Genomic DNA, 10,433 nt, shown 5'->3' on the forward strand with positions numbered 1-10,433 from the left:
GGACAACTCTTTATGTGAATGAAGGAACACATCTCCCCAGATACTGAGCCCAATACCCCTTTTTGGTATAAAGAGTATAGGGAAAGCATGTTAAAAACAATGATGGATACCTTCCATATCAACCATTCTGGATTCACTCTACATTTCTGTAATGAATAATTTGAATACATACTTTTGGAGTTTTAAAAGATCTTACATTACAATAGACATTGCCGTATGTTTTCCCCTAGGAATACCTAGTGGTGACAAGAAAGGGGTGCAGGATATAGTCCATTTTTCTCAATGGAGAAAAAATATCAAGAGAGCTATCTTGATAGAATAACCGAAAATCAAGAGATAGAACAAAACTATAAAACATATTCATAACTCTGTACGACCAGATAGAGAGAGGAGATTTTAAACCATGGAAAAACATTTTAAGCAACAGCTAACTGTCCAGTTAGTAGGAGACAGTGTTAAGAAGATCTTTATGAACATACCACCACAGCAACAATTCAGATTGCCCATCTTCGAAGACGCTAGGTACAGATCTGAGAACTCACTCGCTATCAGATTTGAACTGCTCAGCTCAGAGACTGGCAGTTGGAAAAAAGGGCATCTTCCATCATTTCATCGCCATGGCTACAGAGCTTTCATAGGGAATGCAGGTGCACACCGTCCAACTCCTGCTGTGTGGACAGGTGTGTCTCTACAGAGACAGGGGCACCATTGGAGATTAAGTGCTTTTGTTTCAAAAGTTGAACCCTGGTCTCACACATTGTCATTCTCTGTTTTGAAAATAAATTACATGAAGGGAAATGACTTGACCCCTCCAACACCAATTATAATCACTAGTCAAAATTTCAGTGTGAAGAGGGAAAAAGAAAATATTTTGAGAACAAAGAGAGGTCCCATTTTTTTTTATTTAAAACACAATCCATTCCCATTTCTACCAATCTGAGTCAAAGAACATACCTAGAATGAAGTTTAAAATTTGTCCCAGATGAAATATTAGAAGTAATCATTATATCTTAACGTAATTTAGTCAGGTTATAGACCCATTAATTATAAACACAATTTGATGTAGAGTACTTACATAGAAGGCATATTTATTTTCTTAGCAAAGGTGTGGGACAAGGAGTTTACCTTTAGCTCTTCATTGAAACACACATGCCTGTGTTTTTGATAAAAAACTAACAGCTACATTAATTACATGTTTTTTCTCTACCAAATTAGTCTAGAAGTTTAGAATCAAGGATGATACATATAGAAAAAGTCATAAAATGAAAAATAGTAATTAAAATAATATTTACATTAAGAAAATATAATAAAAAGAAAAATGTCAACTAAAACTAAGGTAAACTTTTCTTGTGTCAATATGGGAAAGGTGAACAGAAATGTTATCGTGTCCTTTTTGAATAGTAGAATCAGACGTCTATTAATTTTATATGTTCTAAATCTTAAGATTTTCTACTTTGCCATTGTATGTATGTTTTAATCAGAAAAACAATAGGAAAGGTATTAAATTAAGATAAATTTTATAAAGGTATAGCATTAAGTAATAAAGATATGTATTTACATTGCAAAAAAATGTCCAGGGCTTTGAGCTGAGATGCAAGGAGGACCCAGACTTAGCAGGATCCCCCGTCCTGTCTTCATGTACTACCTGGCCTAGACATGAACCCAGAACAAAGGTGACTTTCAGGATTCCAACAGGGCACAATTCTCCACCTTCTAGGTCACTGTTCTCTGATAAAAATTATGCAAAGCACATACATAGTTTCGGCTTTTCCAGTAAACACACTGTAAAAAGGAAAATCAAAAACAGTAAAACAGTGAAGCTAATGTGAGTAATATATTTTTAATCCGATACATCCAAAATGTTAAGATTTCCACTGTGACACATGAAATGTGACCACATTTCAAGGGCTCGAGAGCTGCTCAGAGCTGGTTGCTACCGTAGAGGAGAGTGTAAATGGAGTTCATTCACAGCACACCAATAGTGTGGACAGTACTGTTCAGGATCTCCTAGGCTATACTTTAGGAACATAATGAAATAATCCACTTTGTCAGACTGAGTACTGAGAATCACATCTCTGCCTGGAATCTCCAGACCCAGAGTCAGTGTGTGACAAAACCACATCCATGTTGCCAGGCATGGATTGCATGGTAAGCACTCAGTAATGGTTTAATCATCTAAATTCTCCATCTTGCTATCTCCTTAGCCATCTTCTTTAAAATGTGAGAAACCAATTAATTTAATGAATGTATAGGAATCATTTAAATTACCTAAAAGAATTCAGCGCTCCCCTCACCTCCCTTGAATCCTGGCCTCCAGACTTACATTGGAGTTTCTCTCACTCACTGTATTCACACCCTCTCAATGTCTCATTAGTCCAATATTACTGTTACTTAATTAAGGTACATACTAGATTATTGTACCTGGAGAGAGTACCTTCCCAGTTCTCTGGGACACATGATATTGGCTTCTGGTGGCCCCCAATCAGGGAGAAATTGGGCCCCCAGGGGACATCTGGCAAATTCTGGATACATTTAAGGTTGTCAACAGTGGGGAAGGCACGGCTGGCATTTGGCAGGCTGAGGCCAGGGATGCAGCTAAACATGTTGTAAGACATCCTGCAGCTCCTCACAAGACTTATCTTGCGCAAAATGTCGACAGAGCCCAGTTTAAGAAACCCTGTCTTAAGCCATGTCTATTAAGTCTCATTAAGAAAAAGGAGGATTCCTCCCAATCTCTGAACCCAATGTTAAAGGGTCGATATCTATCTATCTATAAGGAATTAGACACAGACCCCACTGGTGTGAATGCAATAAATATATTCTCATATTTAGATTTTGTAAAAAGTAATGAGGGCTTGCCTGGTTGGCTCGATCCGTGGAGCGTGTGTCTCTTGATCTCAGAGTCGTGAAGTTGAGCCCCAAATTGGGTGCAGAGATTACTTAAAAGGAAAATTAAAAAAAAAATTAATGTTTATTTATTTTGGGGAGACAGAGAGACAGAGTAGGGGAGGGGCAGAGAGAGAGAGGGAGACACAAAATCCAAAGCAGGCTCCAGGCTCTGAGCCAGTCAGCACAGAGCCCAACACATGGCTCAAACTCACAAAGCACAGGATCATGAGCTGGACCGAAGTCGGATGCTCAACTGACTGAGCCACCCAAACACCCCAAACATAAACTTTTTTTAATGTTTCCTTGTTTTTGAGAGAGACACAGAGTGTGAGTGGGGGAGGGGCAGAGAGAGAGGGAGAACACAGAATCCTAAGCAGGCTCCAGGCTCTGAGCTGTCAGCACAGAGCTGATGTGGGGCTTGAACGTGTAAAACAACAAATCATGACCTGAGCCAAAGTCGGATGCTTAACTGACTGAGCTACCCAGGGGCCCTGTTAAATACTAAAATGTTTTAATGAAATGTAACAATCATTGTTTCGAGAAGTGTACTCTAAAAGCTCACTCCGTGGACACCATCATTTCTCCCCAGATATTTCTCTCTGTGATTGCAAATATGTATTTTCAAGGATTTGTGAAGCAAACTGGAGTGTGTGCAAAATCACAGGAAATTGGACAAGAACGTTTCTGTTTTGAAACTTCTGCTACCGAGTGTAACAGAAATGAGACTACTATTGTTACAATAAATCCTATCCTGCATCTTCTATCTAAACTAACATTCACATCAAAACTACTATTGATTAGCCATTTCACAGCATTTCCACCCCTTGGTAATCCTAGTAAAGTGTATGAGGTTTAAATCTGTTGGTGGCTGACAAAGGTGTGTACTCAGAGCATTTATAATCCATTTAGAACACTGTCTCTCAAAATCAAAAACAACCACCACTTCTCAATATTGGCATTGTATGAGTTTCAAATTTGCTTTCCTTTGTTCGGCTCAAGTTTGGAAATGTGTGAAAATGTACAAGAAGCACGAGAATTGTAGACTTAACTTCTGTGGTAGGAAATTAGAAATAATTCTTAGATAATCTTAATATTTCCCCTTCTTGATGTCGTGCCACAATTCAGGGAAGTTTCCTTTGCTTTATTCCTTACATAGTGTGCAATCAAGTTTTCTCCCTTCCATTATGTTCTGTTGTTTGTATTTCTCCTAGATAACCAGGAAAGTGTAGGGAGAAGCAAGGTCAGGAGACAATGTATGGGAAGTCTGATGGATTTCAAAGCATTAAGTCATAGATCAATCCAAGAGTCACTATTTGTTGTCTACTTTTCTCCTTGCATTTGATATCCAAAATCAAGACCACAGGCCCAGCTCTCTTCTAAATTTGTGTCATTAAAGAAAATTTAAGACCACACCCTCTATCAGAAGCCCCCACCCCACCCCCCGCAAGTTGTCCTGGGAGAGCAAAGTACAAACATCATTTGTCTTGGGACAAAAGGAAAGGTTTCTACAGGTAGGAACAATTGAGGGGACATTGGGTGTAGCGGAGTTTGGCCACACAGTAAGGATGGATCAAAGTTCCCCGGAAAATGGGAAGGCTGAACACGTACCTACGAGTTGAAATGGCTACAGTTTTTAATCGTCCTGTGAAGAAGCAGGGGGTGAGGCTACCCTTGGTTATCAGGAGACAGAAATGTTTACTGAACGGAGCAACTGCAGGATCAGGTGGGTGTTTGCCTTCCGGTGGACATTTCAGAAGGTAAGAGTGGATGCCTTAAGCCTGCATGAGGCCAGGGAACAGGGAAGTGCTTCCATCGTCGTTGACATACCTCCACCTAGCGGCCAGCCATGTTTACTACCACTCGGTTCACCCAACCTTCTTCCTGTGTCTGCCAGTCACTCAAGAACTACAATCCTTCCGCTTTTCTACAGTTGAAGAATAAAGACCCAAATAAGTGAGACACAACAAAAACTCCTCAAATTTCATCGACAGATCACTAATAAAGATATTTAAAATGCGTGTAATTTACCAATTGTTGTTATGACCTTCCCATATTTTGAAGCTCAAATCTGTTTAAAATATGCTTCGTGGGCTTTGATACACCGATAATCTTATATTTTACTGTGCAGGAAAACGTGATGGCAGTAAAAGATTTCTACTTTCTAGTCACTGGGTGGCAATAAAATCAAAGTGAAGAATTTATCTCCTAGGAGTGGAACCAAGCACAGCCAGTTTCCTTCCCCTCCTCAGCTTGGTACCCCACGGTTCCTCAAAACTAGGTTCTGGGCCCACATGTTTCAAATCGTTGCGCTAACGTGAGTGAGAATTCATATCCTATAGAAGCTAAGTGTATTAAGTAGTAAACCAGAAGCTTTTAATTTTAAACAGTGAGTCAAATTGAAATGGGAATTTTATGACACATTATGTGCTTGACAGATGAAGCTTATTTGTGTAAGCAACATAACTATGGAGTATTGTATAGAGAGAGTAATAGTAATGAAATTAAATATTCATGTCTGGTTTTGTCCACAAGACAAGGAAAACATGATATTTATTGACCACAGATAATTCTTCACATTTATCAATTCTCACATTCAAAATTTCTGAAACTGCTGTTTCTTTTGAAATTCCGGTTCCATGTGGAATAAAAACACATGGCACCATTTCTGTCATCAGGAAATCTCAGTCCTCCCAGAATTAAATTAAAACATAATCGGATGATGAAATAGGTGAGTTCTGGTATGGCAGAGTGGCAAGAGGACCCTTTAACATAAGGAGCCCATTCTGAATCTCATTTCAGAATTGAGTCCCCTTTGAAGGGAGTTGGAAACCAGAGAAGAATCTCCTAGAGGAGGAGTCCACTCTTCTGCAACCTCCTTTTTGCTGGTCGGTGTTCTACAAAAGGCACATGGGAGACGGCAAAGTCCAGGGAACAAATCCTTCTATGAATACAGCGTTATTGAGGCCACATCCATCACAAACACAGTGTGTGCCCCTAGGGACACTGTATACGCCTGGACTCTCTGCTCTAGGGGCTGTGAGCGGGAGTAGATTTTCAGTACCCAGGCTTGAGAGATGGCATATTCTTTCTTTTCCCTAAACAGATCATAACTTGGACTGTTGTACGAGATGTTGAATTGAGTTTCTCCCATTGGTTCAACCTCTCAGCTGCTGCTGTGGGTCTGAGCCACAGCCAGGTTGGAGTGGTTCTGCGAGTTGGGAGGATCTCTCAGCCTAGAGTGGCAATCGCAGGCAGAAATAGAATGGGACCCACCCATGTCAACTACAGATTGTCTAGTAGCTCTGTGGTAAAAAGAAACAAGTCAAAAATCAAATCATTGTAATGGGCAAAATGGTACTACTTCAACATGTCTTTGATTTCAAAAATACATTGTTTTTAAAACCTCAACAAGAAAGTTTCTTCTTCTTTTTTTTTTTCTTACCCTGTCCTCAGAATCAGTGTGCATGTCACAGAGCACACGTCAATTCAGAGGAGCTGAATTCCAGGGGCTCGATTTCCACAGGCAGTTGGTAGCTACAATATTGGACACTCCAGGTCTGGTCTATTTTACCAGCTCAGGTCAAAGCAGAATGACCAACTGAGTCTTTAATTCTACTTAGCATCTCAAATATCAGAAGATATCAGAAGAGCAGCACCAAGAGTCACTTATGTTTATATTTGTAATGCATTTATATTTCCTAGTAGAGGGAGGACACGTAGTAGGTACGTGACATGTCTATGCAAACAGAGGATAAAACCCAACGCAGTCCTGTTTCTTTAGGTCCTTAGGAAACTCTAATACCATGTTCATTTTTCCACCGAGAGTGGGTATGGCTGAACATTTTAAAGAAGGAAGGAGATGTCTCATCTGCCTCAGTTATCTTGAAAAACCCATGTTCCTAAAATGTGGTGATGTCCGCTGCTTCCAGTGTGTCAATTCATGCCAGAAGGAGCCCTGTGAGGATGGTTTGTTGTGCCCATTTTGTCTGTGCTCACTCAGAAAGATAAGATCAAGACAGGTGGTCAGCTGGGGAAGCTGGTGTCCGAGATTGAGGACCTGGACTGACCTTGGAGAACTATTCTCATCCTTTTCACAGAAGGATGCTGAAACACCAAGGTGAGGCATCTGTCCTGTCCCAGGTCCTCTGGCTCACGTCCGGGGACAGGAGGTAGGAATTGGCCTTGGCTAAGTTAGATGTTGAAACACAAGGTCCAAGCAATCATAGGTGGCCCTTATAGACCGGATCCATTCCTATTGGCAAGGAAAGCTTTACCACTCTCTCAGGGGGAAGCAGACAAACTCCTCTCTACACAAAGCTCCAACTGGGGAAGCTAACGGAAAGAATTACAAGAGGAAAAGCCCAAGTCCCACCCTCTGGGCCCTGTGAGGAACAAGAGGTCTAATGATACAGGATGGTGAGAGTGGTGACCCTGCTCCCCACCTCACATGCAATACAGCCTATCATGACACCTGCACAGTCACAATGGACTGTGAGCCTCTCCCCTCTTTTCCTCACTCATAATCCTTCCTAACACCCCATCAAACTTTGCCTACAACTTTAAATTAAAACACAATCAGTACGTGTCCTATTGAAATCATGAATTATATGTTTTTAGCATATTCCAGCAAGGTAAGGTCACAGAAGACACTGATTTTTAAAATATAATACAAGTTCTATTTCTTATATTTATTTACAAAATTGGAAAGAGAAATGTAAGTAACTGGGACACCTTACTCCTTAACATATTCCAAGTTAGCACTGCATTGAATTTGCTTCAAAATTGTCTGCTCTCTTTGGCTTTTCTGTATATATGACAAATCTGTAGAATCCCAGTCTGATAAATGGTGCCACAAGGTGACCCAGGGCGTCCAGAGGACTCTGAAGTGTTTGAAGGGATGACTGGCCTTGGGCAACTCCCATCCTGGACTGGAGACTGCTGTGGCACCTACTTAAAGACAGGCTGCTCTCTGCCCATGAGGATGTGGAGCTGAGCCGGGGAACCACGTTACTTGATTCACAGGGAGACCCCTGGCCTCTGTCCTCCTCCCTCTTTCCCCGGGAGCCTGAACTGGGAAAAACCCAGCCCACCCTGCACTATCTCACCTTGTTGAGTGGCTGATGTGCTCCCTGTTTCCCTTGAGAGGGTTGGGCAGCATAGGGTCCTGCAGGACTGAGATGTTGAACCCTCCAGGGACACCTTTCCCAAAGAACACAATGTGACCTGCTCCATGTGGCCCCGCAGGGGCCTCCAGCCCTGTCGCCCAAATCCAGGAGTCCGTGGAGTCAGGAGTCAGTGGCCCAACAAAGTTAGGGCTGGGCAAGGCATGGCTATCTGCTTCCTGGGCTATGTTGTCAGTACACCCTTCACTTGTGGCACATGGCCATAACCTTCATGTCCTCCTGCAAGGTCACGCGCACTGTGGGCTGCCCCAGCGAGCTCCTGGGCGTCCAGGTTCCCTGAAGGGCACTTGATTGCCTTCTGCACTTCCTCATGCCTCTCTGCACTCCATTTCCTCCTCCTGTTCCACTCCATGCCCCTTCTTTCTTGACACATTCTCTTTCATCCACGACAGGAGGATTTCTGGAATCAGATTCCTGATGGAATAATTCTTGTTTTAAAATTGTGTGATCTTGGTAGCTGTAAGGCAGAAGACAGTCACGTGATTGCAGAGGCCCCCATCCCTGTCTCTGGGGCAGGAGAGCACCAGACAGGCTCGGCCAGGGCAGACACAGTCTCCCAGGGGGACCCTCCAGCAGAGCGATCCCAGCCCTCCTCATTCCAGCCCGTTGTCCAACCCACCATGCAGGGCTGCTCAGCCCTGGAAACAGGGTGCTGCTGGGAAAGCCTGGTGATGGGATGCTGGGGAGATTGTATAGACACTGGAGATGCTAGGCCTTCCTGGGCCTGGATGGGACTGGGTCCTTCAGGATGGGAATCATCCAAAGAGGGAACAAGGAAGAGTCACACAGGAGACTTAAGCGCCAGAAATAAATAGAAAATAGCCAGGAGTAAGAAGTAAATTATATGCAGATGGCTAGCGTCTGAATCCTAATCCTCAGGATCTGTAAAACAGACTTCTGCGTGCACAAGGGCAGCGACAGTGATGGGGTGGCCATGGGAAAGAGAGGATGAGGTCAGGGGAGGTGAGAACACAGGCTGCTGCTTCTGGGATTACATCCCAGACCCCAGGTGGCAACTGTGGCCTCACACTACAATCCCCCTGGGGCCCTCTTCCCACCTTCTCCAATGTGATGAGGAGAAGGTCCAGGGACTCCAGGCCCTTCCTAGTCCTCAGATTCCATGCCTGGGACAGGAAGCAGTACCTGAGCCACCCTAACCCTCCAAGAGGCAGTCACTGTCCCTAGGACTTTGTGTGCAATACACTGCCTGCCTCCCAAGTTCCCTCCCCAATGACCACCTGGACTCCTTCCTGCCTCCAGATTCCTGTCCATTTCCCATCTCCTGGTCAGCCTCCACATTTGTATTTTTCTCCAATATGGGGACAGTGGAACCCAAGTGTGCATGCCATGGCTATACTGCCACCTTCCCTAACCAATCAATCCATCAATTAATCAATCCAGCCAAATCCAGGGGCACCTTCATGGTTGTGCTGGGCCGTTGGAGAAGACAATCCATTCCCCATACCGTGTGGCTGGCCTGTGCCTGCTCTGACCTTAGGTACCTGTAGGACACTGGACGTTCCCACAGCCCTTTCCTCCACATAGGTCCCAGCTCCTTAGGGACAGTGACCATGACATTAGAGGTAACATAACTTGCCCAAAGTCCCCCAGTCTATAGGTGAAGCGAGGGGAAAACATCAACAGGTGCAGCCATAGAAACCCCTGTGCCTGTCAGCCTCTGCCCTGAGCACTGGAAGGAGAGGGGGAGCACCCAGGCAGGCACAAGAAAGATCACACGGAGGGCTATAACCATGGTGTGGGGAGCAGGCCCATTGCTGTGTGGCTGGAGGAGTGGGATCTGACAGGGGCAGGAACCCCAGATCCACTGCCAAGAGCCTCTTTCCTGGAGCTGTTCACTCCCAGGAGACAGCTCAGTGGGGCCTGGAGACCCAGTGTGTGCGAGGGCCCAGTGGCATTCACACAGGCCTCTAGAAATCCTGCCAACCAGGGAGGGTATCAGCGGGTGTGGGGGGGAGCTGCACAGAAGTCCCTTCCACGTGGAGGCAAGTACAGGATTTATTCGGCTCCTGGGACCCAGGATTTGGGTGAGGAGAGGAGGAGAGAACTTGCACCAGGGAGCACCTCCCACCTTACTTCTTCACACGGTCCCAGGAGGACTTGCAGGAGCTGGAGAGGAAACATTCTCTGTGATGCCCACCCAGGGAGCACACTTTCACCCAGAGGCAAAGCTGAAGGTAGCCCATACAGGTGCTGCTCTGTGACCTGAAGGTGCAGAGGAGAGGGTCCCCAGGTCCCCAGTACCCAGCTCACATAGAAGAACTTTGTCTCCGTTTCAAGTGTGCATACCAGAATATGTCTCATCAGACCACCTCTGTCACAGATCACACCAAATCCGACCCA

General features: G+C 44.3%; 1 long non-coding RNA gene across 1 annotated transcript; it reads left to right on the plus strand.

Moving 5' to 3' along the window:
• The first annotated feature begins 4,333 nt into the window (after nucleotides 1-4,333).
• Nucleotides 4,334-6,293, plus strand: LOC125916744 (uncharacterized). Its single transcript, XR_007456016.1, has 3 exons — nucleotides 4,334-5,617; nucleotides 5,689-5,774; nucleotides 5,993-6,293. It is a non-coding gene; the product is annotated as an uncharacterized LOC125916744 (long non-coding RNA).
• The last annotated feature ends 4,140 nt before the right edge of the window (nucleotides 6,294-10,433 follow it).

The sequence above is a fragment of the Panthera uncia genome, unplaced genomic scaffold, assembly GCF_023721935.1.
Source record: "Panthera uncia isolate 11264 unplaced genomic scaffold, Puncia_PCG_1.0 HiC_scaffold_1068, whole genome shotgun sequence".
NCBI classification, from domain to species: domain Eukaryota; kingdom Metazoa; phylum Chordata; class Mammalia; order Carnivora; family Felidae; genus Panthera; species Panthera uncia.